Source organism: Macaca mulatta, chromosome 3 (genome assembly GCF_049350105.2).
Source record: "Macaca mulatta isolate MMU2019108-1 chromosome 3, T2T-MMU8v2.0, whole genome shotgun sequence".
Lineage (NCBI taxonomy): Eukaryota > Metazoa > Chordata > Mammalia > Primates > Cercopithecidae > Macaca > Macaca mulatta.
In genome coordinates this window covers 107274017-107301463 of record NC_133408.1, presented here as the reverse complement: position 1 = coordinate 107301463, position 27447 = coordinate 107274017, and the positions used below count along the sequence as shown (strand labels likewise).

Here is a 27447-nt window from a genome sequence, read left to right as displayed (position 1 = left end):
AATAATTTAAAAATAATTTGTCAATTTTGAAATAATGAATTTAAACTTTTTAAAGATTGGTGAATACATTTAATATTTTAAAAATTCAAGGAATATTATTGGTTAATAATATATCATAGTAGTATGTAATGCTATCAGTCAACAATGGCACATCATCATTCACATAGGATAGTATTATACTTTTCGTTTCTGCTAACTATGCACAAGGAAAACAAAAATTGGTTGAATCAGTTAGAAGACATAACTCATGTAAAGATGGTTAGCACGGTACTTGAAATAAGCAGGTACTCAATGGTAACTCTGGGTGAAAAACTGGAGCAGGGAAGTTGTCTCAAGGTATCCAGTATAATTGAGCCAGGGAAAGAATACAGGATTCCTGTCTTTTTTTGATATGTTGGGCCTAGGAAAGGAGGCTTTACCTGACATAATTTTTCTCTTTATAGTATTTATCAACATGATGATTATCTATTAGATGATATTAGTTATGTCTTAATCATAGTGAAGCCTTAACTACTATGAACTCCGATCAATTTACTTCATATCTCTGAGTTTTCTCATCAGTGTAGTGGATTTACTACCACTTGCCTCATAAGACTGTTCTTGGGGTTAAAGGAAAGAATGTATGTATAATGTCTAAGTATTTTACATTAAGAGAATGTAAGTATTTTGAGCAATATTTCAGGCCACTATTAAATAAGTTTCTTTCAGAAAGGTGTCTCTATGATATATTCTAACTTGAGAATTTGGTTCTTATATTTAACTTTTCTTGTCAGGGGAAACCCTAAATTATGGTAGAGAAGGCAACAGAAGGTTAAAGCAGAAGCAATGCAGACATTTTTAATGGCTGCATCCTCAAAACTATATTAAAAGGATTTTTACTCTATTTTCTATAAGCTTTCTCATTGTTTGGCAGAGAGCATTATTTTACACTATCTCTTAAAGGGTCCAAATGAGAATAGATATGGCTTCTGAAAGTCTTGGGTATTTTTAATCTTCTAAGTCTTCAACCAATTGTCATTTCATTAAGGTGCCCTGCCGAGATGTTCTTTCACATACCATCATTAAGATGAATTGTAGCTCTGCTCTATAATACACATATTACAAGCTCAGTTCACATGTGCTGAAATTATAACTACAGACAAGGTTCCATTTCCCGGAGAGGAGTGCAGCATCACAGCTGCTGTTTCAGGCAGCTTTGCTGTCAGTTTCAAGTTAGAAAACAACTTTCTTAGTGATAAGATTGCAGCCCAAAATAGGAATTAAAAAATCGTTTCTGTGACAGAAGACAAGTGCTAAAGTGAATAGTAAAGATTACTTTATAATTTATTTAATGTGGTAAAATATACATAACATAAATATCTAGCACTTTAACCATTTGTAACCATGTGGACAAGTCAGTGGCATCAAATACATTCACCATGTTGTATAACCATCGCCACTATTTTTATTTAAACCCTTTCATTATTCCCAACATAAACTCTGTCCCTATTAACTGGTAAGGTCCCATTTTCACTTACCCCCAGTCCTTGGTAACTTATATTTTACTTTCTTTTGCCTATTCTAGGCACTCCATATAAGTGAAATCATTCAATATTTGTTCTTCTACATCTGTCTTATTTCCTTAAACCTAGTATCTTCAAGGTTCATCCATGTTGTAGCATATATCAAAATTTCATTACTATTTATAACTTAATCTAGTGTATTAGCCTGTTCTCATGCTGCTGATAAAGACATAGCTGAGGCTGGGTAATTTATAAAGGAAAAAGGTTTAATGGACTCTCAGTTCCACATGGCTGTAGAGGCTTCACAATCATGGTAGAAGGAAAAGGAGAAGCAAAGGCATGTCATACATAGTGGCAAGCAAGAGAGCTTGTGCAGGTGAACTCCCATCTATAAAACCATCAGATCTCTTGCGACTTACTATCACAAGAACAGCACTGGAAAGACCCACCCCCGTGATTCAATTACCTAGCACTGGGTCCCTCCCACAACACGTGGGGATTATTACAATTCAAGCCGAGATTTGGCTGGGAGCATAAGGCCAAACCATATCATCTAGTGAAAGTATATCCCACATTTTGCTGATTCATTCATCTGTTGATAAATACTTGGGTTGTTTCTACCTCCTGGATATTGTAAATAATGCTGCTGTAAACATTGGCATATAGATATCTGTTGGTGTCTCTGCTTTCAATCCTTTTGCATATATGCCTAGGAGTGGAATTGTTGGGTCATATGGTAGTTCTCTATCTTTGATGTCTAAGAAACCATGTAATTGTTTTTCACAGTAGCTGCACCCTTTTACATTCTTACTAGCAATGCACAAGGGTTCCAGTTACTGCACATCCTCACCAGTACTTGTTATTTTCTGTTTGTTTTTTTTTTTCTAAAATTATTATTATAGTCATCATAGTAGATATGGAGTGGTATTTCATCATGGTTTTGATTTACATTTTCCTAGTGACTAATGATATTGAGTATATTTTCATGTGCTTATTAGACATTTGTATACCTTCTTTGGAAAATGTCCATTGAAGTTCTTTGCTCACTTTTGAATTGGTTTGCTATTTTTGTTGCTGTTGAGTTGTAGAGGTTCTTTATATATCAGATATTAATGCCAATATGTGATTTGCAAATACATTCTCCCATTCTTTAGGTGATCTTTTTGCTTTTTTGATAGTGTCCTTTGATGTTCAAAAGTTCTTAATTTTAAGTTCAATATATCCATTTTTTCTTTTATTACCTATGCCTTTGGTGTCATATGAAAGCTTACTGTTTAAAATTTCAAATAGAACTTTATCATTTATTTCCAGTAATTATTTTTACAACTTTCCTGTCTTCTGTTATCTGTTGCCATCTGCCGAGACCAGCTCTGTCAGGGAGACCCTAACCCAGTGGTGCTAGAGGAATTAAAGACACACACACAGAAATATAGAGGTGTGAAGTGGGAAATCAGGGGTCTCACAGCCTTCAGAGCTGAGAGCCCTGAACAGAAATTTACCCTTGTATGTATTAACAGCAAACCAGTCATTAGCACTATTTCTATAGATATACGATTAAGTAAAAATATCCCTTATGGGAAATGAAGGGATGGGCCGAATTAAAGGAATAGGTTGGGGTAGTTAATTGCAGCAGGAGCATGTCCCTAAGGCACAGATCGCTCATACTATTGTTTTTGGCTTAAGAATGCCTTTAAGCGGTTTTCTGCCCTGTGTGGGCCAGGTGTTCCTTGCCCTCATTCCTGTAAACCCACAACTTTCCAGCTTGGATGTTAAGGCCACTATGAACATGTTACAGTGCTGCAAAGATTTTGTTTATGGCCAGTTTTGGGGCTAGTTTATGACCAGATTTTGGGGGGCCTGCTCCCAACACCATCAAATATGTTATCTGAGTTTACAGGGTGCCATAAGTGGAGCTTAATCCCTTTTTACAGCCAACATGATTCTCAAAATCACATAAAATTGATTCAGTCTGTTGACTACTCCTTCAGCAGCTGCATATCACCTCATACCTTCTACTCTGTAACACAGGAGGGGACAAGATAAAGTATTCCATGGTATTCACTATCCAGGCACATAAGTAAGACTGACTTTGCTGTTGCATCATACTCACATTCTAAGCACAACTGTGTGGGAGGTACTTGTGTTCAACCTTGCCTTTTCTTTATTTCCAGAGATCAGCTTTATTTAATTAGGGTGCAGCCAACAGAACACAAAATCCTAAAATCAGGCCTAAAAATCACTCTCCCACTGTTGTCTGTAAAGTCATTGTTAAAATAAGGCTGATCTCAAACTATAAAAGTATTCAATATTAGCTGGTCCCCAAATTCTTCTTTTATTTGGTCATATTTTGGGTCTAACTGTGTGAATAGTGAGAAAGAATGTACATGATGGGGAAAAAAGCAATGAAAACTCCAACCTTAGAGGTATATGGGGACCTAAGAGACCAGAGAGGTCAGTGCCAGGCTGAGTCACAGAAAAAATGGCCCAATAGTCTTTTATGACCATGGAAGGCCAGGTCCATCAACCAGCTGGTCCTCTTTTTGGGGATCCTTATCAACCTCTGTCTCTAAACAGCTTCAGAATAGTAAATGCCTTGGAGTTTAGGCAATGACTTAATCCAAAACAGAGATTATAAAAAGCAAGGCACCATGTGAACATTAGAACACTTCCACACCCATTGCTTATTTACTGACTGTAAACACTAGTAAACATCTCCAGGATGTGTCTTGGCTACGCTTTTAATCATTTTTTTCTAGTAAAAGCAGTCAGACACAAGCAAGACATACAGTTAAAAACACAGTAAGTGTGACTATCTCAGCAATTGTGTGGCAGTAAAATGGTTTAAAGACCTCTTAAGACCTTCAAGAGGAAACAAAGAAGTATCACTCAGCACAGCCATATTAGAGATATGCAGAATAAGCTTTCTGGAAAAATTTATAATTAAGATCAAAGAAAAAAATTTTTGGCCAGGCGTGGTGGCTCACGCCTATAATCCCGGCACTTTGGGAGGCCGAGACGGGTGGATCATGAGGTCAGGAGATCGAGACCATCCTGGCTAACACGGCGAAACCCCGTCTCTACTAAAAATACAAAAAAGTACCCAGGCCTGGTGGCGGGCGCCTGTAGTCCCAGCTACTTAGGAGGTTGAGGCAGGAGAATGGCATGAATCCACGAGGCGGAGCTTGCAGTGAGCCGAGATCGTGCCACTGCACTCCAGCCTGGGCGACTGAACGAGACTCCATCTCAAAAAAAAAAAAAAAATTTACTGAAATTGAATGGGCATATAGAGCATAAACAATCATGTATCCTTTTCCACCAGGTTAACAACTGCATTATAAATCAGCTTCACGGACTCTCTCGACTGCTTCTGGGAGGCCTCATGCATGACCCATCTGCTCACCTCCGACAGTACAGGCTTCTGTACGTCAGTCCTATCCTCTAGAGTAGGAGTTAGCAAAATTTTTAAGTCAATAATCACATGGTAAACATTATAAACTTTAGGAACCAAGAGGCAAAATCTAGGATACTATGTAATGACATATAACCTCTCTATGTGTAACCATCTAAAACAATAAAAACCATTCTTAGCCAGATTTGGTCTATGAGCCACACTTTGCTCACCTCGATGTTGGAGGACTGATCAATATATTAGGCTCCACATTGTGAAATAGTAGCAATAGCAGGTGATTAGCAATTAGGGTGAATTTTTCCCCTTGGGGGCTCTCCATTGACACAGAATACAAATCATTGGGCTGGGCGAGGTGGCTCACGCCTGTAATCCCAGCATTTTGGGAGGCCGAGGTGGGCAGATCATGAGGTCAGGAGATCGAGAATATCCTGGCCAACATGGTGAAACCCCATCTCTACTAAAAATACAAAAATTAGCTGGGTGTGGTAGTACATGCCTGTAATCCCAGCTACTCGGGAGACTGAGGCAGGAGAATTGCTTGAACCCGGGAGGTGGAGGTTACAGTGAGCCGAGATTGCACCACTGCAATCCAGCCTGGCGACAGAGAAAGACTCCGTCTCAAAAAAAAAAAAAAAAAAAAAAGGGATTGCAAATCATTGTGTCCTCGGAGGTGCTGGATCATAAGTACATGCCAAAACCATTAAAAGTTTCCTTTCCATCAAGGTGCAGGTGGCGAGTCATGGTTTGTATCTCATTATTGATGTCTAAAGTTGCATAATGTAGACTTCTCAGAAATGACAAATAGTTTCCTCCAGGTTTTGGGAAGTCTGAAGGTTCCCCTTGCCATCCTGGCCTTATAAGAGTATTAAGAAGTAGAATATGACCCTTTTGTTACTGTGATGTTGCTAGTGACCAACAAGCAGCCCAGACAGGTTATGAGAATGAATGAGATAATGTCTGTGAAGTGCTTTGAGCTTTTGAGAAGAAATTTTCTTTTTAATTAGAAAGTAATGCTGTATTATTACAGTTATTATGATTATCACTGTTATTAAAGGTAGATCCAGGAGACAGAGCCTCTACAATAAGAAAATTTGTAAAGAAAGTCAAGTAACTCATAAAAGAAGTGGTCCATGCACGAATTATGAGCTTCCATTTTATAATTACAGTGTACTGGGTGGTTTTGCAGGTACTAGTTCATTATTCATCCAGAAGAAGTATTCTTTGCATGTATAACAGCTCCCAAAAGATGCCCAATATATGCCAAACACAAAAGGAACAGAAGAAAGCTCTGTGTGACCACTGACTTGTAAACTTGAAATTTAATTGCTTATTAAGAATTGTTTTTAAATTTGCACAAAACATAGTAAAATTTTGGCAATGAAGAACTTTTGTTAAGAAAAGAAAAAAATGCAAATGTGAGTTTTATATGCATGAACAAAGGAATAACCAGATAAACCATATATTCATTTACTCTCCCATTATATTGAACATTGATAATGCTTTTACTTAAGTGCTGTTCATTTCAAAATGTAAGAGTTCATTATTATCCACTCTGGCTCCCAAATGCTCATTTTATTTTGCTACATCTCTGGTCCCATAGAGGCTAGAATGGTAAGGAATGAAAACGAAGGATAAAGAAGAATCAAAAAGTCAAGAGAAGGGTTTAAGGAGTTGTTGTTTGGTACCAAATGGCCAATGGGAGCCTAGGAGGGAATGCCCAGCAGCCGGTCTCCTCCCTTCACCATTGGACTCTTCAAACTCTGCTATTAGCCCTTTCTGAATATGGAACTTAAACTGTGGCTTAATCCAGAGAGCTGAAGCTGGAAGACAAAATGCATCATTGAGAACATCAGAATCTACTGTCTGCCTGCTCCCTGGGCCACATAATATGTCTCCAGACCTTCTTTGTGTAGGAAAGGTCAGTTATTTGCCATTTTCACACTCTGTGGACAGCCAGTCCTAATTTCTGTAACTTGCCCTCTAACCCACCCCAACATGCAGCCTTTCAAATTCCCTTTTTAAGCTGTTCTTTCTGAATCTGCACTTGGGTAACCATGTTCACTTGCACAGAGTCACTAACAGAAGAATAGACATTTTTTAAGCCTGTGGTTGGCAAACATTTTTACAAAGACAAATTCAGAGAATAAAAATAAATGGACCCCATTTTTCCCATCCAAAATAAACACAGACTTATTAAGTCCTAGAAGAAAAAAATTTATATACATTCTACAAATTATATTGGTGACCTTATTAAATAAATGAAAGTCAATGAGAAAATTGGCAGAGCCTTTTAGACAATAAAATGTTAAAAAGCCAAGCATGTTTGAAGAGAAATCAGAAATTACATTTTAATCTTTCAACCCTTATATTTGTCAAGTGCCTTAGAGTTCAAAAATGATGTTCACATGTCCCCTTTCATTTGATATTTGCAACACATCATGTGCATATTATTATCCTTTCTGTTTTCCAGCTAAAGGAACTAAGGTTCAGAGAGGCAAACCGATCTTTGTAAGATCATATAGCCAATTTGTGGCAAAGCTTTGGATAAAATTTGTTTGTTCCATTATTAACTTCATACATAGAGTGCTATTTTAGGATAAGAGTTTAGTTGCTATAACAAAGGTCCAAACAAGAGAAAAGTTTATTGCTCTCTAATTCAATTGTCTGTAAAGAGTCTGAGCATAAACAGTCCAAGGCTGTTTTACTGTGTGGAGGATCCAGGTTCTGTCTACCTAATTGATCTGCAGCTCATGGCTTCGACCTCATGGGCTAACCCTATGGCCAGAGTTTCCATTTTCATATTTTAATTCTAGCCAGTGAGAAGGGGAGGAGAAAGGGAAGAAGGGCTCTCTGCTTCACTCTAAGAGTATAATCTAGAAGTGGTACACATCTCTTCTGTTTCCATTAGCCAGAACTTGAAAACACCTACTGGTAAGTAGCCTTGTCCTCAGGTAAAACAGGATTCTATTGACAAAGGACAAGGTATGAAACGCATACTGGGGGACAATAGCAATCTTTGTCATTTCGAGCACCTATTGCATGTCAAGGATTAACCAAGGTGTTGGAATAGAGAAAGAAAGAAAATGTGATTACCTTCCCCTCAATTTAAGCCAGTATGAGCTTTCCTCCCCTGGTTGGAAAAGTCCCTCATTCTCAGGTAGGCAGGATGGTTTGAACCAGGCATCCCAAGTGTGCTAGGCTGAACCGTAACCACCAAATATGTCCACATCCAAATACCAAGGTTCTGTGAAAGTTGCCTTATATGGCAAAAAAGGATTTTGTAGTTTCGATTTAACTAAAGATCTTGAGATAGAAAAATTATACTGAATTATCCAAGTGGGTCCAATATAATCACAATGATCCTTTTAAGAGAGAGGCAGGATATCAAAGTGAGTAGTAGAAGGCAGTGTGACCATGGAAATAGAGATTGTCATGATATGCCACAATCCGAGAAATGCCAGCAGCCTCTAGAAACTGAACTGACCACGGAATCAATTCTCCCCTGGATCTTCTGTAAGGAATCAGGCCTGCCAGCATCTTGATTTTAGCCCTATAAGACTCATTTTTGACATCTGACTTTCAGAAATGTAAGAGAATAAATTTATGTTATTTTAATCCACTAAGTATGTGGTAATGTGTGACAGCAGCAATAAGCAGAAACAAATCCATCAGGTGAATAATGAGACCAAATGCCACAACTTCTCAGAAAAGCCAGATGCCAGGACTCAACTTTATGTATGGTGACATGACCTCTGGCACCACCCAGCTGGAAGACAAATATCTAGTTTCTTTATATATCATGTTGAGCCCCTGGGAGCCTTTTTCCTCTTGAACCCTTTGCTTTGAAATTAGATCCTCAGAGGAAGCTTCAAAATGAGTGACTAGAGGGACCTGGCACTCACCTCCTCCACAAAGAAGAGCCAAACAGCAAGTATGTAACCACACCTAGAATAGAGCTTCTGAGAGAGAAATGATTTCAGCAAGGAAGTGAGAGGAAACCTCTGAGACAAAGGAGGAGAAGGAAGCAGATCAGTCTGCCTGGCTAGGAGGAACTCCCTATTGCAGGGAAAATATGAGAAATGTCCAGTGGTCCACATTCCTACTGCACACTCCTGCAACCTCAGCCATGGGAGAGCCCCTTGACCCTCACAGGCCTTGTGACTACTACAGGGAGCTTGCTAGAGACTATGCAGAGGCATTGTTCCAGAGAGAGAAAGTTTATGCTGGGTTCCACATAACCACTGAGACCCAAGCAGCTGCAGCATGGTGCAATTTTGAGAGCCCAGCCCACAATAGATTATATCCCGCGCTTGGGCCCAATAACTCCACATCCCTGGAGCCCTGCTGACATCCCCCAACATTCACCCAGAAAGCTGCAGTATCACGATGCCAGCTAGACCCAGCAGTGTGACTGAGTCTCCAGCATTCTAGCCCATGCAGTGTCCTACATCCAAGGGAGTAGGTGGTGGAGCACACCAGGGAGAATGCCACCAAGACAAAGGGAGTCAAAGCATGTGCTCACCAGAACCTGAGAGCCACTTGCCTAGGCCACTGACACTGACAGGAGCCTGTGCACTTCAATGGCAGGACTGTTGAAAACATGCATACACCCTTACAGGGTCTGGGGACTGGCCCACCTGGGCACTGTCCCAAGGCCTAAGGAAAGGTCCACTCTGCCTCCTGCAGCCAGTGCCTGCTTACACCACCCAGGAGTCTGAAGACAGCTCTATTCTGCTCACTTCCACCACTGACAGTGCTTGAGTGTGCTGGCCAAAGGCTTCAGGATTGATCCATTCCATCTGACACTGCTGGCACCCACACACATTGTAGGGGATCTGGGGATTGATCTGCCCAGCATGCTGTTATTGACACCCACTTACACCATTCAGGGGCCTGAGGACAGGTCTGTCCTACCCACTGCTGCCACTGCTGGTTTCTCATCCAGGGGCCTGGGGATCAGCCCCTGTCTATCTACCATGACTGTGCCCGTGCACATCTTCTGGGAGTTTGAGTATGGGTCCAACTGCCCACCACCACTGCCCAAACATGCTGAAAGGGGCCTGGGGATAAGCTCACACAGCCTATCACAGTTGCCACTAATACCTATCAGCTTGTCTCACCTAGAGAACTGGGGACTGGCCCACTTAGTCCACTATCACCAAGATGGCACCCAAATGTGCCACTCAGGAAGCCAAAGATTGGCTTGTTATGGCTCTTGCCACTGTCAACACCAAACACGTCTTCTGAGGGTGCAAGAAGCCCCCTGCTTACCTCACCCTCTGCTACGGCCAGCACCCAAACAAGTTACCTAGAGGCCCAAGGACTGGCCCACCAGTACCTGCTTCTTCCGGTGCCTGCATATGTCACTCTGGGGCCTGAGAACTGGCATATCCACCACAGGTGCCTGAGGATCAGCCTGCCTGGTGTTTCCATCCCAAGCAAAGCCTCATCACAGCCTCCAATAACAAGAGCAGCCTACGTCACTAAGGAACACACAGACACCACTGATGCTGATTAACAGCCAAAGAAATCATACAGAGATCATACTATTGTACCCACCCAGAATCAAAGCCAAGCACCCTACCCAACCAACATGATAGTACATCTACTTTAGTAGGAGAAAATCTTTTCCTACTAAAGCCAAATCATTAAATTGGAAGAAGTGACTGTTACATCAGATGTGGAGATATCAATGTAATATCAGCAAAATATAAGAAACATGAAAAAGCAGACACGACACCTCCAAAGAAGCACAATGGTTATCTAGTAACATATCTCAATTTAAATAAAATCTTTGAATTATCTGAAAAAGAATTCAAAGTAATGATATTGAAGAAATTCAGTGAAATACAAGAGAACACAGATAAACAATACAAATAAATCCGGAAAACAATTCAGTATATTAATGAGAAGTTTAACAAAAAGAGAGATAAAGAAGCAAACAAAAAATACAGAACTAAAGACTTCATTGAATGAAACAAAAAATACAATGGAGAGCTACAACAATAGACTAGATCAGATGAAAGCATTTCTGAACTTGAAGACAGGTCTTTTGAAATAATCCAGTGATACAAGAAAGAGAGAAGGAAAGAAGAAAAAGGAAAGAAAGAAAGAGAGAGAGAGAAAGGAAGGAAGGGGAAGAAGGAAGGAAGGAAGGAAGGAAGGAAGGAAGAAAGAAAGAAAGAAAGAAAGAAAGAAAGAAAGAAAGAAAGAAAGAAAGAAAGAAAGAAAGAAAGAGAGAGAAAGGAAGGAGAAAAAGAAAGAAAGAAAGAAAGAGAAAGAAAGAAAGGAGGGAAGGAGAAAAAGGAAGAAAGAAAGAAAAAGAAAGAAAGAAAAAGGAAGGAAGGAAGGAAGGAAGGAAGGAAATGAGGAAGAAGAAAACCTACATGACAAAAGAGAAACCAAAAAAGCAACCAAATATTTGAAATTTGAGAATTCCAGAAGGAGAAAAGATAGGCAAGGGCATAGGAAATCTATTTAATGAAACAATAACTGAAAACTTCCAAAGTCTTGGAAGGAGATAGACATTCAGATATAGGAAGCCAAAAGATCCCCAAATAGATTCAACTCAAAAAGTCTTCTCCAAGGCACATTATAGTCAAACTGTCAAAAGTCAAAGACAAAGAGAGAATTCTAAAAGCAGCAAGGGAAAAACATCAAGTTATATATAAGGGAATTCCCATCAGACTAACAGTGGATTTCTCAGTGGAAATTTTACCAGCCAGGAGAGAATAAGAGAATATATTCAAAGTCCTAAAAAAAGAAAAAATCTGCCTGCCAAGAATACTATACCTAGAAAAGTTGTACTTTAAAAATGAAGGAGAAATGAAGTATTTACCAGACAAGCAAAAACTGAGAGAATTCATCACCATTAGACCAGCCCTACTTGAAATGCTTAAGGGAATCCTACATCTGAAAGTGAAAGAACAATATCTACTATCACAAAAACACAAAGTATAAAACTCCCTGGTATGGTAGTTACACAAAAGAGAAAAAGGCAAAAGTTGCCACTGTAAAAACCCCCTCCAAATTGCAAAGGTAAACAATAAAAGAGAAAGAAAGAAACAAAGGTTATACAAAACAATCAGAGAACAATTAACCAAATGACAGCAGTAAGTCCTTACCTATCAAATACAACCTTGAATGTAAATGGTTTAAATTCCCAAATTGCAAGATACAGACTAGCTGAATGGAGCAAAAGAAAGACTCAACTATTTGCTGCCTACAAGAAACTCACTTCACCTGTAAAGACACATATAGACTAAAAGTGAAGGGCTGAAAAATATATTTTATGCAGATGGAAACCAAAAACAGGCAGCAGTATATAAGTTATACTTATATCAAAAAACATAAATAGGGACAAAGAAGGTCATTATATAATAAGAAAGGGATCAATTCAGCAAGAGGATATAACAATTCTAAGTGTATATGCATACAATACCAGAGCACCCAGATACATAAAGCAAATATTATTACAGCTAAGGAGATAGACTGCAATGCAATAATAGCTGGGCTCTTCAACACTCCACTTTTAGCACTGGAAAATCATCAAGACAGAAAATCAACAAAGAAACAATGATTTAATATGCACTACAGACCAAATGGACCTAACAGACATTTACAGAACATTTCATCTAACAGTTAGTTGCAGACTATACATTCTTCTCATCATCCCATGGAACATTCTCCATAATAGACCATATATTAGGTCATAAAACAAATATCAAAATTTATTTAAAATTTGAAATTTGTTAAGTATCTCCTCAGACCACATTGGAATAAAACTAAAAATCAGTAATGACAAGCTTTAGAAACTGAACAAGTACATGGAAATTAAACAACAGGCTCTTGAATGACCATTGGGTCAATGAAGAAATTAAGAAGGAAATTTAAAAACATCTTAAAACAAATAAAAATGAAAACACAATATACAAAACCCATAAGATACAGTGAAAGTAGGAAGTTTATAACAATAAGCAACTACCTGGAAAAGTTTCAAATAAACAACCTAACAATGCTTCTCAAGGAACTAGAAAAACAAGAAAAAAACAAACCCAGAATTAATAGTAGGAAAATAATAATAAAAATTGGAGCAGAAATTAACAAAATAGAGACTAAGAAAATTACAAAGAGTCAGTGAAACAAAAAGTTGTGTTTTTTTTAAAGATGATATTACTAGACTAACCAAGAAAAAGAGAAGACACAAATTAATAAAATCAGAAATGAAAAAGAGATATTACAACTGATATCACAGAAATACAAATGATCATTAGAGACAATTATGAAGAACTATACACTAAAAAATTGGAAAGTCTAGAGAAAATAGATAAATTATTGAACACATACAACCTACCAAGATTGAAACAGAAAACGTGAACAGAACAATAATGAGTAGTAAGATTGAATCAGTTATAAAAAGTCTCCCAAGAAAGAAATGTCCAAGACTGGATGGCTTTACTGCTGAATTTTACCAAACTTATAAAGAAGAACTGATACTAATTATTCTCAAGCAATTTCCAAAAAAGTGAAAAAAAGGGAGTGTTGGAGTGTTGAAGAACCCAGCTATTAATGTATTGAAATCTATCTCTCTCCTTAGCTGTAATAATATTTGCTTTATGTATCTGGGTGTTCTGGTATTATATGCATATACACTTAGAATTGTTATATCCTCTTGCTGAATTGATTCCTTTCTTATTATATAATGACCTTCTTTGTCCCTATTTATGTTTTTTGCCTTATATAACTTATATACTGCTACCTCCTTTTGGTTTCCATTCTATGAGGCCAGCATTATGCTGATACCAAAATTAGAGGACACACACACACAAAAAGAAAACTAAAAGCCAATATACCTAATGAACATAGATGCAAAAATCCTCAACAAAATACTAATAAACCAAATGCAACAGCATATCAGAAAGATATTACATCATGATCAAGTGGGATTCATTCCAGAGATGCAAGGATGGTTCAACATACACAAATCAATAAATGTGATAAATAACATCAAAGGAATGAATGACAAAAACATATGTTATGGTTTGGATATTTGTCCGCTTCAAATCTCATGTTGAAATGTGATTCCCTCCAACACTGGGAATCACATGGTGGAAGGTAATTGGATCATGAGGGTAGATCCTTCATGAATGGGTTAGTACCACCCTTTAGCACCACCCCTGTGGTAATAAGTGAATTCTCACTCAGTTCACTCAAGGTCTGGTTGTTGAAGAGTCTGAGACCTCTTCCTTCTCTCTCTCTTGCTCACACTCTTGTCATGTGACATGCTACTTCTGCTCCACCTTTTGCCGTGAGTGAAAGCTCCCTCAGGCCACACCAAAAGGTGAGCAGATGCTGGTGCCATGCTTCCTGTATAGCCTGCAGAATCATAAAGCCAATTAAAACTCTTTTCTTTATAAATTACCTTGCCTCAGATATTTCTTTAGAGCAATGCAGAAACAGAATAATACACCACATGATCATCTCCATAGATGCAGAAAAAGCATTTGATAAATTCAACTTCTTTTCATGATAAAAACTCTTAACAAATTAGACATACAAGAAACATAACTCAATATAATAAAGGCCATATATGACAAACCCACCACTAACATTATGCTTAATGAGAAGCTGAAAGCCTTTCCTCCAAGAACTGAAACAAAACAAGGATGACTAGTTTTACCACTCTTATTCAACGTAGTACTAGAAGTCCAACCCAGAATAATCAGACAATAGAAAAAACATTAAAGGCATCCCAATTGGAAAAGAGAAAGTCAAATTGTCCTTCTTTGTAGATAACATAATCTTATATATAGAAAAACCTAAAGACTCCACCCAAAAACTCTAAAGCAAATTCAGTAATGTTGATAAGCAAATTCAGTAATTTTGCAGGATATAAAATCAGCATATAAAAATCAGTAGTGTTTTCACATACTAATAGTAAACCAGCTGAAAAAGAAATCAAGAACATAATCCAATTTACAATTGCTGCCAAACCAAAAAAATATATATACTTAGGAATAAATTTAACCAATGGAGATGTACAGGGTGAAAGCCCTAAACAGGAAAAACATTGATAAAAGACACTGAAGACTGGCCAGGTGTAATGGCTGATGCCTGTAATCCCAGAACTTTTGGAGGCTAAGGTAGGAGGACTGTTGGAGGCCAGGAGTTTGGGACCAACCTGGGCAATATAGCAAGATCCCATCTTTATAAAAAAACAAAAAAAAGGAGCCAGGTGTGGTGGTGCGTGCCTGTAGTCCCAGCTACTCAGAAGGCTGGGCCCACTTTGGGCCCAATAGGTTGAGCCTACAGTAAACTGTGTTTGTGCCACTGCACTCCAGCCTAGGCAGCAGAGCAAGACTCTGTCTCAAAGAAATTGAAGAGGACACAAACAAATGGAAAAGCATCCCATACTCATAGAACAGAAGAATTATTATGATCAAAATGACCATACTACGCAAAGCAATGTACACATTCAATTTCTGTCAAAATTCCAGTGACATTCTTCACATAAATATTTTCTATTTTCTATTCTTATTGAAAAGCCAGGCAAGCCACATGTAGCCTAGAAATCACAGCTTCCTCTCAATCACAGCAAGTCTCAAGACTTGGGTTAAGTCTTCTGTGGATGTTCCTTTTTTTTGCATTTCAATTGCTTCATACTAAAAAGGGAAGCGTTCATTACAAGACTGCACTGTCTAGGTGCACCTTCCTTTCAGAGGTGGGTAGCCCTGTGATTTATTTTTTTGGAAAGATTTAACTCAAATATTTTTTAAAAAAGAAAAAAGAAACCATAGAGGAAGATCAGAAAAGTATTCTATTATCTGTTACTATTTATTACTGTACTATTACTGTTACTATTTATCAGTGAGTAGATCTGAATTGCTGTGGTCCTTGGGCACTGTCACAGGTAACATTCTACTGTAGTCCTCCTCCCTCTCATTTGAACACATTGAAGTATGAGTCAGGAATGGCCACAGGCTCTGTCGGAAGCTAAGGTGAATGAACAGAGGTGTGGCTCAAATATTTCTAACGTGAATTGCTTTAGGCTGAATGGATTCATGCCCTGAACTTGCACATGACGCACTGGATAAACCCAGCGAGAAGCTGAGAGTTCACTTGTCCTTTTGGAGAGAGGCTAGAGTCAGCTGCTTCATCTGGAGATACCAGTCAGCTCTTCTTGGTTGTCAATTCCTAAGGAAAGAGAGATATAAAGGATATATCTGTGGTGTAGCAGATATTTAAGAGGATAGTCAATTCACCTTGCGATTGGATTTGGCTCAGGTTAAATACATTCTGAAGGCAAATATTAGCATTATGTTTTGGAATGAACAACAATTTTTTATAAATATTGATCTCATGTCATCACTGCGATAACTCCGTGATCTTAGTATCATCATTCTGACTTACAGATAAAGTGCCTGAGACCAGAATGATTATGCAGCTTGTCTAAGTTTACTCAGTTTCATCAGGTAGAATCCAGACCTGAACTCAAGTCTTCAAACTTCAAAATTTCACATCTTTTCACTAAAACATGAAGCCTCTGTAGTAACATTCAATGTGAGGCCATTGGTAAAGGAGTATTAATATACTGTTGGAGCTGCAGAGATTCAGTGATTAATTTAGCTCTGCATGTGCCTGTGGAGGTAAAGCTTGGGAGACCTGTGGAGGTCTTTGGATAGGCTGTCTTCAGATACGCCATCAGTGCAAGAGCAATGCTGACCCTGTGTAATTTCTCTAATTTTCTTTCTCCTGCCATTCCAGTGCATCCATTAGCATACATCAAAGACTATAGGACTTCCCCAGGAACCTTTATGACAGTTGTCTATAAACTCAAGGAGTCAAGTAAATTCCCCCAAGTAAATGCTACTGTAACTAACATGTCCAAGGCTTCTTGAAGCTGTGGTGTTCTTTCTTCCCTTATCTTCATACTGCTGCCTGCTTCTCACCATTTAGATTCACAGAGTGGTCTGGCCAGCAGCCCTGACTAAAGGACTCACCCTAACCCAGGCACTCCTCATGTCATTACCATTTAACTTTTCTTCAGAAGTATTAATATTTTCTGTAACCTTTGTATTTGTTTTCAAGTTTATACATTCCCTCTCTCTTCACTAGAATATAATCTCTCTGAAAGTAGGCTCCTTATCTATATTATTCACTGTTATATCCCCAAAGACTAGAATCCTGCCAGGTATGGGAACAGATTCTCAATAAATTGTTGAGTGAATGTATATAGTGACACTTAGATGAATGCTTCCAAGCCCTGCACTGAAAGAGAACCTAGATTTTTCTCATGGTGAATCTTCCCAAACATTTCTGAAACCCTCCAGGGGCCCTTACAAATGCTTGTGAATCCTTATAATCTTTGCTACTGCCAAGAGAATGAAAACCCAGGTGCCCATCTCAAAGCTGGACTTCATGTCTGGCTGTTGCTGTGTTGGTTTTGAGCTGGAAATTCAATACTTCTGGCACCATCTTGATTTTCATGGCTTGTGCTAACTCAGTGGTCCCTTTTAAAGTGAGAACGTGGACACAATTTCTTTCTGTGTTACAATCAGTGAAGGACTCCCCATAGCAAGGTTGCCAGGGATCCTAAGTGTTACTGACCTTTCATTTCATATAAAAGCTGCCAGAGTGACTTGGTCAAGATGAATTCCAAAATCTAGAATTATCCAGAGGTTTTCTTGCTCAAGGTCATCGAGCTCGTATCCCACTTAGGTATGTTGGAAAATAATGATTAGTCCCACACCTAAGTAAAACCTTACATTTAATACCACAGGTGGTCTAAATATTACTGTAGCATAAAGATGTATGCAGTTCCAGTGATGTTGTTACAAAATTATCACAGATGCTTCCTGGTGCTGCACCTCATGGGCTCTTATCTCAGCTGAGATCCCCTGCTGGACATTTGAGTACTAGCCCTTAACACAAGGTATAGACACTGAAATGTAATTTTTACATCCACTCACTGGTTTCATATGTGGTAACTTTATCTCTTGTTGTATGTTTTTAGCTCTTTTGAGTAAAGGAGCCAAGTCTTATGGGTTTTTTGTTTTTGTTTTTTTGAGACAGTCTCACTCTATCGCCAGGCTGGAGTACAGTGGCGCGATCTTGGCTCACTGCAACCTCTGCCTCCTGGGTTCAAGTGATTATCCTGCCTCAGCCTCCTGAGTAACTGGGACTACAGGCACCACCACGCCCAGCTAATTTTTGTATTTTTACTAGAGATGGAGTTTCGCCATATTGGCCAGGATGGTCTTAATCTCTTGACCTCGTGATCTGCCTGTCTCAGCCTCCCAAAGTGCTGGGATCACAGATGTTAGCCACTGTGCCCGGCCCAAATCTTATGTTTTATTCTGTGTTTCTAGTGCCTGCATATATAGGAGCTGGATTATCAAATATTGAATGGCATTTGATGATTCATGCACTTGCATATTATGGTTAAGAAGCTCTAACTAGATAAATCTGCAGTTGTATAACCTGCTTCAGTTATATTCATACTTATCATTGAAGGACATTACATTCATGAAATGTTTAGGAGATGTATTAAGCTAATCAATTTAATCGTGGGCCGGATTAGAAGAGACAAGTAAGTAGCTGAAGATTTATTGCTCATCAGCCTTGGCAAGGCTAAAACCATGCCTGGACATGCTGATTCTCCTTTGCCTTCCTCTCTCTACAAGCTTAAGTCTCTTTTATTTGTATTAAAATGTAACTCTCTTTCTTCCAACCATTTCAACCACTACTAACCCCCACTCCCACCCTTTCACATCATCCCTGACCAAAGTCTTTCTGGATTTTTGGAGTCACTCAGGATTCTAAGGAACTTGTTCAGAAAGAAACTTTTTCTTTCACATACATGGCTTCTGTTTTCCACACAAGCAGGACTGACACTGAGTCAACCTTATGTGTGCTGAGCTGTTCCTCACAACAACGTGTCATGCTCATTCTTATGTGGGATAGTATTTCATTGAACAAATAAACTACAATTCATTTATTTAGTCTACTCTATTCATTCTGTACCACATGAATTTATTCATGTTTTGCTGTGAACAGTCTTATACACGTCTGTTAAACTTACGCTTGTAGTGTTGGTTGTAGAACTAGGAACTGATTAGTGTGTTTTAAGATTGTCAAAAGAAGACTTGCAGACTTGAAGAAGAAAAGTTTATTTGCAAAGTAGCGCAAAGGACTCAGATTCCAGAAGGCTCAAAAAAAAAAAAATTTTTTAAATGAGCAAACTGTTTGAAAAATCAGCAAGTTTACATTAGTTGATTCATCAATTCATGGTGGGAAAAGAGCAACATTTCTATATGATTATTTTGTCTGCGAAGATCATGGTCTATCTTCAGATATCAGCATCACAAAATCAGCAATAAAGCTATTTTTACAGGGCAGGCAAGGGCTCCAGGAAATGTTCAAGGTTTCATTTATTTTGAGGCCCAGAACTACACAGGTGTGCCTATTATTCCTGCTGTATCTCTGGGTGAAAAGTATTTTGTTTTCTCTGTGTCATGTGATACATATTGTTTATTCATTATATTAGCAGGACGAAATGTTAGTTATGCTTTTACAGGAATATACAGGCATACCTTGGAGATACTGAGGGTTTGGTTCCAGACCACCACAATAAAGTGAAGCTCACAATAAAGTGAGTCACACAAATTTTTTAATTTCCCAGTACATGTTGTTTACACTATACTGTTGTCTATTAAGTATGCCATAGCATTGTCTAAAAAAAAAAAATACATACCTTAATTTAAAAATATTTTATTACTAAAAAATGCTAATGATCATCTGAGCCTTCAGCAGGTCATAAGCTTTTTGCTGATGAAGGATCTTGCCTAAATGTTGATGGCTGCTGACAGATTAAGTGGTAGTTGCTGATGGTTGGGGTGGCTGGCGCAATTTTTTAAAATAAGACAACATTAAAGTCTGCCACATCGATTTTTCCTTTTCATGAAATGTTTACCTGTAGCATGTAATGGTGTTTAATAGCATTTGACTTACAGTAGGACTTCTTTCAAAATTGAAGTCAATCCTCTCCAACCCTGCTACTACTTAATCAACCAAGTTTATGTAATAATCTAAATATTTTGTTGTCGTTTCAACAACATTCACAGCATCTTACAGGAGTAGATTCCAGCTCAAGAAACCTCTGTCTTTCCTCATTTATAAGAAGCAACTGCTCATTCTTTCAAGTTTTATTGTGAAATTAAAGCAATTCAGTCACATCTTCAGCCTCCACTTCTCATTCCAGTTCTCTTGCTATTTCCACCACATCTGCAGGGACTTCCTCTGCTGAAGTCTTAAACCCCTCAAATTCATCCATGATGGAATCAACTTCTTCCAAACTCTTGTGAATGTTGATATTCTGACCTCCTTCCTAACTCATGTTCTTAATGGCATCTAGAATGGTGACTCCTTTTCAGGTTTTCAGTTTACTTTGCCCAGATCCATCAGAGGAATCACCACGTTACGGCAGCTTACAAAACGGAGTTTTCACATAATAAGCCCAAGTTACTCCTTGGCTCCTGAAATGCAGAACATACGCTGTATTCACAGGCATGAAAGCAATATGAATCTCCTTGTACATCTTCATCAGAGCTCTTGGGTGAGAAGGAGCATTGTCAATGAGAAGTAGTGTTTTCAAAGGAATCTTTTTTTCTGAGCAGTAGGTCTCAACAGTGGGCTTAAAATATTATGTAAACCATGCTGCAAACTGATGTGCTGTCGTCCAGGCTTTGTTGTTCCATTTATAGAGGACAGACAGAGTAGATTTAGCATAGTTCTTAAGGGCCCCAGGATTTTTGGAATGATAAATGAGCATTGGCTTCAATTTAAAGTCACCAGTTACATTAGCCCCTCACTAAAGAGTCAGCCTGTCCTTTGAAGTTTTGAAGCCACATTCTGACTTCTCTCTAGCTATGAAATCCTCCCAGATGGCATCTTCTTCCAAGAGGGGTATTTTGTCTACATTAAAAATCTGTTGTTTAGTGTAGCTACCTTCTTCAAATATCTTAGCTTTATCTTCTGGATAACTTGCTGCAGCTTCCACATCAGCACTTGCTACTTCACCTTGCACTTTTTTGTTATGGAGATGGTGCCTTTCTTTAAACCTCACGAACCAGCTCATGCTAGTTTCAAACTTATTTTCTGCAACTTTCTCACCTCTCTCAGCCTTTGTAGAATTGGAGAGAGTTAGGATCTCGCTCTGGGTTAGCCTTTAGCTTAAAATAATGCTCTGGCTTGTTTGACTCAAACTTTCTCCATATCAGAATAAGGCTGTATTGCTTTCTATCATTTGTGCTTTCACCGGAGTGGCACTTTTAATTTTCTTCAAGAACTTTTTACACATTACATACATGTATCAAAATATCACACGTGCCTTAAAAATACGTACAACTATGATATATCAATTTTTAAAACAATTTTTTAAAGAAAGGAAAAAATAACCTTTCATCTGCATTCACAATTTGGCTACTTGGCGCCAGAGGCCTAGCCTTCAGTTTGTCTTGACTTTTGACATACCTCCCTTGCTAAGCTTAATTTTTAGCTTTTGATTTAAAGTGAGAGATGTACAATTCTTTCTTTCACTTGGACACTTAGAGACCACTGTAGGGTTATTACTGGCTTAATTTCATTATTGTTGTGTCTCAGGAAATAGGGAGGCCCAAGTAGAGGCAGAAAGATGGGAGAACGACTCGTCAGTGGAGCAGTCAGAACACACATAATATTCATCAATTAAGTTTACAGACTCATAAGAGAATGGTTTGTGGTACCCCAAAATTATTATAATACTAACATTGAAGATCACTGGTCACAGATCACCGTAACAAACATAACAATAACGAAAAAGTTTGAAATGTGAGAATTAACAAGATGTGACCCGGGAGACATCAAGTGAGCACATGTTGTAAAAAAGGCACCATGTATCTACTCAATACAGGATTGTCACAAGGTTTCAATTTGTAGAAAATGCAGTAACTGAGAATTGAAATAAAACAAAGCACAATAAAATAAGATATGCCTGTATACCTTCAGTTTAGTTGATACTGCCAAATAGCTGATCAGCATGGTTGCATTGATTTACAGTGCCATTAGATGTGTGTAAGTTACTTTCAGTTGCTTTGCATTCTTACTGCCCTTTTTGTTGCCTGTATTTCAAGTTTAGCCATTCTAGTAAACATGTAGAGGTGTCTTCTTGCAGTTTGTATTTGCATTTCTCTGTTTTCCTGTGGGTACTTGGTTATCTTTTGTTTCATACCACTCAGTTATATCCATGTTCATGTTGGCTTATTTGCTTTTGATTGTCATTTCACAGCAGTACTTTATATTCTGGGTAAAAATCCTTTGTCTGATATATGTGGTGCAAATAATTTCTCCCACTCTGTTGCTTGCTTTTTTTCTCCCATAATGGTGTCTTTAGATGAACAGAAGTTTTTAATTTTAATGTAATCTAACTTACTCTTTTTTTCTTTTATGGCTGGTGTTTATGAAATCTTTGCCTATTTCAAGGTCATGACATATGATCCTAAGTATTCTCCTAAAAGCTTTATTTTTTTACCTTTCACATTTAGATCTACAATCCAACTAGAATTGAATTTTGTGGATTGTGTGAGATAAAAGTTCAACACTTATTTGTTTTCAAATGGATATCCAATTGACCTAGCACCATTTATTGAAAAAAATAATTGTTATCCTTTCCCCAATGCACTGCAGTGTCAGCTTTGTCAAACATCAGGTGTCATGATGTGTTTGGGTCTGTTTCTGAATTCTAATTTGTTCCCCATTGGTTTATTGTCTCTTCTTGCATTCATACCTGTCTGTTAGTCACTATTAAATATGGTAGTTCAGGTTCTAAAGTTATGTTATTCTTCAAAATTGCTATTCTTAACCCTTTACATGTTGCATACATTTTAGGATCAGCTTTTTCAAAATACAAACACACAAACACATACACATACTGCTGGGAGAGTGATTAGGACTACAGTGAAACTATAGATCCATCAGAGGAGAATTGACATCTCTATACGATTCAGTCTTCATGCCAATTCATCAGCGTTGCATATGCCTCCATTTATGTAGATATTCTTTAATTTATCACAATAATATTTTGCAGTATTTAGTGTGGAATATCCTTAGTATGTTTTGCTACCAAGTACTCTATATATTTTATTCTTTTGTAGATGATATTTTTAGTATTTTATCTTTTATGTTTTTTGGTTGATTTATAGGAATACAATTGATTTTTGTATAGTGTCCTTTTACTAGTGGCCTTGCCAAATTTCTTGTCTGATTCCAATAGGTTGTAGTTTTTTTGGACTATATACAGATGATAATGTCAAATTCAGTTAATAACAGATTTATTTCTTCCTTTCTGTGGGCAGGACAATGAAAGATAACCACCAATTAAAAACTGAATCTAATTCTCTTCTTCCTGCCTTTCTTGCCTTGATCTACTAATGGCCTTTATACTTGATTGACCAGTAGAACATGGCAAAGGTGAAGTCGGGCCAATTTTGGGGCTAGGCATTACTAGAACTGGCAGCTTTTACCTTGCCCTATTGGGTCCCTGAACTGCCACATAAAAAATAAAGTATTCATACCCTTTCTCCTACTAATTCCACTTTTGTATGACTCAAACATAAAAAAATAAAAATAGAAAATGCAGACAAAACATCATGCACAAAATTGTTATTGGCTACGGTGCAAAACTATATGTAGCCTAATTGACTAATAAATGGTTATGTAATTTAAAATAAAATAAAATAAAATGAAACTACTCTGAGACTTTCATTCGGTAAGGAATTATGATATATAGTAAAAAATAATTATGATATATAGTAAAAATGCTGTTGTTTTAAGTCATTAGGTTTGGGCATAATTTTCTATAAAGCAATATATTTAAGTTCATGAAATGTTGACCAGAAGTGGGGGCAGTAGCCATACTTATACTTTTCCTGAACACAGAGGGAAAGAATTGAATATTTTCCCATTAATTATGATGGTACTATTGGCTTTTCTTCCTTTTTCGTAAATAGTAATGCATTCCAGATCAAGAGGTTTTCCTTATAGTCTCAGATATTGCTAAGAATTTTCATGAGTAGGTTTTAAAATTTTTTAATAAGAAAATTATTTTCATTTATTATGTTAATATGAATTACATTGATCTTTGAGTGTTATATAAACCTTGCATTCCTGAAATAAACCCGATTTGTTGTGTTTTTATCCTTTTATAATACTGTAAGAGTCCTTTTGATCATATTAGTTTAGAATTTTTGTATATATATTTATTACTGAGATTGGCCTTCAATTTTTATTTTCCAAAATGCCTTTATGGATTTGATATACAACTAATTTTAGCTTTATAGAGTTCAATCGTGTTATTAATTTTTTAATATTTAGAAAATTTTGTGTAATAACTTTTGTTATTGAGCATTGCTTGTTTAAAAAATTTACTGCAAAAACCATCTAGACCTCAGCTTACAAGAGTGAAACTCCATCTCAAAAAAAAAAGACGAATTTACATTTTTCTCCTATAAAACTCTAAAACTCACCTCTTTCATGAGTCATTCATAGCAAGCATTTATTTAACTCTGATTACAGTAACAAACTCACAAATTTCTTGGGACTTACATGCAATTTTGATTAATTTATATTTAATAAAACTGATTTGTCATTCTTAGTAATAATAACCTGAAGTACTTGTATGTGCCAGGCATCAAAAAAAGGTTAAATCATTTTCCCAATATCATATAATACATAATTGTTGACCAAGAATCAAATGTGGTTTGATTTTAATCCAAAGCCTGTGCTCTTGACCGTGATGCTATGATTCTTCACAGAGCAAATCTGCCTTCTTGTTTAATTCTTGCAAGAAGCAAAGATTAATCTGCCCAAAACCACATGAAAGATGGTCACTTAATTTATAATCTAAAGTTTAATTGTAAACTTCTTGTCAGATTTTTTTTGCTACTTCTCAAATCGCAGATATGGAACAAACCCAATTAATGCTGACTTCCTAAACCACAGGCTAGTATATCTGACCACACCGGCTCTGCAAGACCATGACTGAAGACTGCTTAAATGTTGTCCCTGAGTGAATATCTTAACATTTATTGCATCTTTCATTTTCTTAACAAAAATGAAGGAGTTTGTGACTGCGTTGGTAAGTTATTTAGAGTGAAAATATACTATATACTACTATAAATAAATCTACTTATTAAATAGAAACGCATGTCACAGAACTGCACTGATAGCTGCTGTTTCCTTACATAATTGAGGGTGTGCCTTCCCCTAATCATGACCAAGTCTCCCTTTATAGTCCTTCATATTCACCTTGGCTGATAGGTTGAAATAAAGCTGGGACCCTTGCATCGAGAGTCTGATCAGTTTTTCTTTATGGGTTTCTTCATTTTATGTCCAGGTTATCATCTCCTGTGGGATGTATTGGTCTTCAATAATCTGCTTAGTCAGAAGTCTGAAGTAACTTAATTTATAACAACAAGAAAAATCTTCCACTATCTTTCTCCCTGAATCAACAGGGTTTCCCCATTCTTATGACATAAACCTACCCACCGTCACCAAATGCTATATAACATTTTGAGCTATAGCATTTGCCTCTAAATAGTCTTTTTTTAAACAGATCAGACAGCATTATGCATCTCACGTGGTGCTGAAAAATAACATTCTCTGGCTTTACATAGTGTTGGCTATTGCATTATAAATTCCCACAATATAGAAGGATGGTGACAGAAGTATCAAGTCCCACCCATTCTTTACTATCTAGAGAATACTTTATGTTTCTTGCTTATTTATAATGGAATGTTTAATCATTGTATCACTCAAATGTGGCAAGTATTGATTTGGTATCTAAAATACTTCGTTATTCTGGAATGCTTTTTCTGCTTCAAGAGAATCCACAAAGTTGCTACATTTTCTCTTAAGATGGAATGGAATAGAAATTTAATAGAAGTGTTGATTGACACAGATGTGTTTCTTTTTCTTTACAGTTTTCCATCAAAAATTGGGAATCATGCCCTTTCATACAACATAGTTGTGGTAAGTAGAAGTAAAAGTGTTTGTTCATCATTAAGAATTGATCCCTCACTTTTTAAGAGATAATGAGTAGTTACATTTACATTAAAGAGTCAAGCTTTTTATTTTTGAATAATGGTTCAGTTCAAACTCCTTTGATTTGGATATTTGAGACACAATTTGTTGAAGTGAAAGAACACTGGAACAGAAGCAAAAAATACCTGAGATGGAGACTCACCTCTTACCATCAACCTAGTGTTGACTTTGGATAAACTACTTAATCTCTTTAGCATCTGCATCCTTACTTGTGAAATGAGAGGTTTAAATTACAGTTTCCTTCCAGCTGTAAGAGTCCGTATCATTATTTATTATACAGAAGTAATTTTCATTAAACATCTTAGAATTTAGATTTCTATCTTTTAAACATTTTATTATTTTATAACACCAGAAATTAAGAAATGTTATGCCTAATATCCCACTAACAGTGTCCTTTGCTGGATTGGCAAGTACAACATGGCTATATGTTGTACTAAATACGCTATATGCTGTTGCTAAAGCTATAGCAATTCTGCTATGGTGCCTCTTAAAATTCTGCCCTAGACTAATATGTTATATCTTCTAATTAAACCTTAACAATGAGCATGCAATCAAGAATCATTAAACGTTTACTCAACAAATACAAGTTTAGCTATTTATTGAATAAAGTATACCTGTGAAGTCAATGTGACCTAGATTTTAGTCAAGTATGAATCTACCTATCTATCCTCTCTCTCTCTCTCTCTCTCTCTCTCTCTCTCTCTCTCTCTCTCTCTGTATCCATCATGTCTGGGTATATATTTAGTCAGGTTATTTTTAAATTTTATTTTTAGTTATTATGGATACATAATAGTTGTACATATTTCTGGGGTATGTGCGATGTTTGGATGCAGTCATACAAAGTGTAATGATCAAATCAGGGGGATTGTGGTATCCATCACCTCAAACATGTATCATTTATTTGTGTTAGGAGCATTCCAATTCCACTATTTCATTTCTCTAAGACATATGATAAGTTACTGTTAGCTATAGTCGCCCTATTGTGCTATCAAATACTAGATTTTATTCATTCTATCTAACTGTATTTTTGTAGTCATTAACCATCTCTACCTTATGCCCCATATTTTTGTATCCATTAATTATTCAAGTTTGTTGTATTGTTTTTCAGTGAAAATTATAGAGGACATTGGTATTCGATTTACCTACAACCTGGGACAAAATTGACCCCACTGATTTATTTCTTCCTAGGTCCATCTTTTCTCCGGGGGTAGTGGAAAGATCAGGATCATCAGAGAACCTAGGGTGTGATATCAGCTCTCCAGTACCAAACACAGTTCATTAACCTCTCAGAACCTCAGGTGTCTTGGGGCATAGTTCATGTCTCCTGGCCCATCTCACAGGATTATCAGGAGAATGAATGAGATAAGTGAGTGCATTGTGTAAACTGTGAAGTGCTAAATA

The 27447-nt window shown here is 37.2% G+C and overlaps 1 long non-coding RNA gene across 1 annotated transcript in view; it reads left to right on the top strand.

Annotated features, from left to right (window-relative positions):
- Positions 1 to 26218, top strand: part of LOC106997486 (uncharacterized) — a 188157-nt gene extending 161939 nt beyond the window's left edge. Inside the window, exons 3-5 of the long non-coding RNA XR_001443678.2 lie at positions 24946 to 25081; positions 25926 to 25974; positions 26124 to 26218. This is a non-coding gene — a long non-coding RNA (uncharacterized LOC106997486). The remainder of the gene's footprint in view (positions 1 to 24945; positions 25082 to 25925; positions 25975 to 26123) is intronic.
- Positions 26219 to 27447: the final 1229 nt, after the last annotated feature.